The 3,876-nt window shown below is 42.1% G+C and overlaps 1 pseudogene; it reads right to left on the bottom strand.

The window, feature by feature from the left end:
- Positions 1 to 3,127: 3,127 nt before the first annotated feature.
- LOC119472354 lies at positions 3,128 to 3,278 on the bottom strand (annotated as a pseudogene).
- Positions 3,279 to 3,876: the final 598 nt, after the last annotated feature.

The following is a 3,876-nucleotide window of genomic DNA, read 5'->3' as shown; positions in this document are numbered from 1 at the left end:
TCCAGTCAACATTCAAGAGCCAGTTGTACTGTTTCCATGAAGTTGTGTGGTTCTGAGTTAGTTTCTTAATTCTGAGTTCTAATTTGATTGCACTGTGGTCTGAGAGACTGTTATGGTTTCTGTTCTTTTGCATTTGCTGAGGAGTGATTTACTTCCAATTATGTGGTCAATTTTAGAGTAGGTGTGATGTGGTGCTGAGAAGAATGTATATTCTGTGGATTTGGGGTGGAGAGTTCTGTATATGTCTTAGGTTTGCTTGATCCAGGTCTGAATTCAAGTCCTGGATATCCTTGTTAATTTTCTGTATCATTGATCTGTCTAATATTGACAGTGGAGTGTTAAAGTCTCCCACTATTATTGTGTGGGAGTCTAAGTCTCTTTGTAGGTCATTAAGAGCTTGCTTTATGTATCTGGGTGCTTCTGTATTGGGTGCGTATATATTTAGGTTCATTAGCTTTTCTTGTTACATTGATCCTTTTACCATTATGTAATGCTCTTCTTTGTCTCTTTTAATATTTGCTGGTTTAAAGTCTATTTTATCAGAGACTAGGATTGCAACTCCTGCTTTTTTTTTGCTCTCCATTTGCTTGGTAAATCTTCCTCCATCCCTTTATTTTGATACTATGTATGTCCTTGCATGTGAGATGGGTTTCCTGGATACAGTACACCGATGGGTTTTGACTTTTTATTCAATTTGCCAGTCTGTGTCTTTTGATTGGGGAATTTAGCCCATTTACATTTAAGGTTAATATTGTTATGTGTGAATTTAATCCTGCCATTTTGATGCTAGCTAGTTGTTTTGCCCATTGGTTGATGCAGTTTCTTAATTGTGTTGATGCTTTTTACTATTTGGTATGTTTTTGGAGTGGCTGGTACTGGTTGTTCCTTTCTATGTTTAGTGCTTCTTTCAGGAGCTCTTGTAAGGCAGGCCTGGTGGTGATGAAATCTCTGAGCAATTGCTTGTTCGTAAAGGATTTTATTTCTCCTTTGCTTATGAAGCTTAGTTTGGCTGGATATGAAATTCTACATTGAAAGTTCTTTTCTTTAAAGATGTTGAATATTGACCCCCACTCTCTTCTGGCTTGTAGGGTATCTGCTGAGAGATCTGATGTGAGTCTGATGGGCTTCCCTTTGTGAGTAACCCAACCTTTCTCTCTGGCTGCCCTTAGCATTTTTTCCTTCATTGCAACCCTGGTGAATCTGAAATTATGTGCCTTGGGGTTGCTCTTCTTGAGGAATATCTTTGTGGTGTTCTCTGTATTTCCTGGACTTGAATGTTGGCCTGCCTTGCTAGGTTGGGGAAGTTTTCCTGGATAATATCCTGAAGAGTGTTTTCCAGCTTGGATTCATTCTCCCCATCACATTCAGGTACACCTATCAAACGTTGATTAGATCTTTTCACATAATCCCATACTTCTTGGAGGCTTTGTACATTTCTTTTTACTATTTTTTCTCTAATCTTGCCTTCTCGTTTATTTCATTGAGTTGATCTTCGAACTCTGATATCCTTTCTTCTGCTTGGTCAGTTCGGCTATTGAAACTTGTGTATGCTTTGCGAAGTTCTCGTGCTGTGTTTTTCAGCTCCATTATGTTATTTATATTCTTCTCTAAGCTGTTTATTCTTGTTAGCATTTCGGCAAACCTTTTTTCAAGGTTCTTAGTTTCTTTGCATTGGGTTAGAACATGTTCTTTTAGCTCAGAGAAGTTTGTTATTACCCACCTTCTGAAGCCTGTTTGTGTCAATTCATCAGACTCATTCTCCATCCAGCTTTGTTCCTTTGCTGATGATAAGCTGTGATCCCTTGGAGGAGGAGAGGCATTCTGATTTTGTTTTCATCCTTTTTGAACTGGTTTCTTCCCATCTTTGTGGATTTATCTACCTGTGGTCTTTGTAGTTGGTTACTTTCAGATGGGGCCTCTGAGTGGACATCCTTTTTGTTGATGATTAAGTTATTTCTTTCTGTTTTTTAGTTTTCTTTCTAACAGTCAGGTCCTTCTGCTGCAGGACAGCTAGAGGTCTACTCCAGACCCTGCTTGCCTGGGGATCACCTGCGGTGGCTGCAAAACAGTAAGGGTTGCTGCCAGTTTCTTCTTCTGTTGTCTTCATCCCGGAAGGATACCTGACAGATGTCAGCCTGAGCTCTCCTTTATGAGGTGACTCTTTGGACATATGGAGGTCAGGGAGTTGCTTGAGGAGACAGTCTGTCTCTTATAGGAGCTCAGTTGCTGAGCTGTGAGCTCCGTTGTTCTGTTCAGAGCTGCTGGGCAGGTACGTTTAAGTCTGCTGCAGCGGAACTCATAACTTCCTTTTTTCCCAGGTGCTCTGTCCTGGGAAGGTGGGGCTTTATTTATAAGTTCCTGATGTGCTGCTGCCTTTTTTCAGAGCTGCCCTGCCCAGCAAGGAGGTGGCCTAGTCACAGTCTGCCAGCAGAGGTGTTGCTGAGCTGCCATGGGCTCTGCCCAGCTGCTGTGTGAACTTCCTTGCAGTTTTGTTTATAGAGGTATAGTTAGAACTGCCTCGGTAATAGTGGTCTGCCTCAGTAATGGTGGACTGCCTCAGTAATGGTGGACTGCCTCAGTAGTGGCAGACGCCCTTCCCCCACAGAGCTGGACCATCCTAGGTCCAGCTGTGCTTGCTGCAAATCTCTCAATCCAGAGTGTTTCAGATTGCTGGTCTTTGTGTGGCTGGGACTCGCTGAGCCAGATCACCTGGCTCCCTGTTTTAGCCCCCTTTTTTTCAGTTGAGTGGGCGGCTCTGTCTCCTAGGCATTTCAGGCGCCAGTTGAAACAAAGGCCCAGATTTGTGTGAGTTTTTATGTGGATACCTCCTGCACCAGCTGAAATAGCATGCTGGAAACTCGTGGTGCTTTTCAGCCTGGGAATCTCCTGGTCTGTGGGCAGTAATAACTCATTTGGAAGTGCAGTGTTCACTTACCCTCTGTGTTGTTCTCATTGGGAACGGCACTCCAGAGCTGTTCCTATTCAGCCACCCTGGATCAGTCCATTATATGTTTTAAATGGAGAAATTAATCCATTTACATTCAAGCTTATTATTGATATGTGAGGCTTTGTTACTGTCATGTTGTTAATTATTTTCTGTTTTTTTAAAATGTTTTTTCTCTTTTTTTTTCTTTCAGTCTTTGTAGAAACTGTTAAAAATTGCCAATGCTGACTACATTACAAGTTGTCATGGCAGAGTATTGGGAAAAGTTTTCAATTAGCAGTAATTGTACCTTGGATAAACCTCATTGGCTATGATACTGCCACTGTGCTAAGCTTCTTTTCTTTTTCTCTTATCGATTGTTGTGGTTTGGTGGATTTCTGTAGTGGTACCATTTGAGTCATTTCTCTTTCTCCTTTGTGTGATTAATTTAGCATGAATTTTATACTTTTGTGTGTTTTCTTGATAGTAAATATTACCCATCCTCTTCTTCCTTCTCCTCCTTTTCTTCTTCCTTCTCTTCCTCTTCTTCTTTTTGTGACAGAGCCTTGCTCTGTCACCCAGGCTGGAGTGCAGTGGTGCAGTCTCTGCTCACTGCAACCTCTGCCTCCTGGGTTCAAGTGATTCTCATGCCTCAGCCTCTTGAGTAGCTGGGAAGGTATGCATCACCATGCCTGGCTAATTTTTGTATTTCTAGTAGAGGCAGGGTTTTGTCATGTTGGCTAGGCTGGCCTTGAACTCCTGGCTTCAAGTGATCTGCCCACCTCGGCCTCCCAAAGTGCTGGGATTACAGGTGTGAGCCACTGCACCTGGTCTAAATGTTATCCTTTTACTTCTGGGTTTAGGACTCTTGAGCATTTCTTGTAGAACTGGTCTAATGGTAAGAAATTCCCTCGTCATTTGCTTGTCAGGGAAGGACTTTATTTCTCCTTTAT

The sequence above is a fragment of the Cebus imitator genome, unplaced genomic scaffold (genome assembly GCF_001604975.1).
Source record: "Cebus imitator isolate Cc_AM_T3 unplaced genomic scaffold, Cebus_imitator-1.0 Scaffold95, whole genome shotgun sequence".
NCBI classification, from domain to species: domain Eukaryota; kingdom Metazoa; phylum Chordata; class Mammalia; order Primates; family Cebidae; genus Cebus; species Cebus imitator.
The sequence above is the reverse complement of the archived record's forward strand: the minus strand, read 5'-3'. Positions and strand labels throughout refer to the sequence as shown.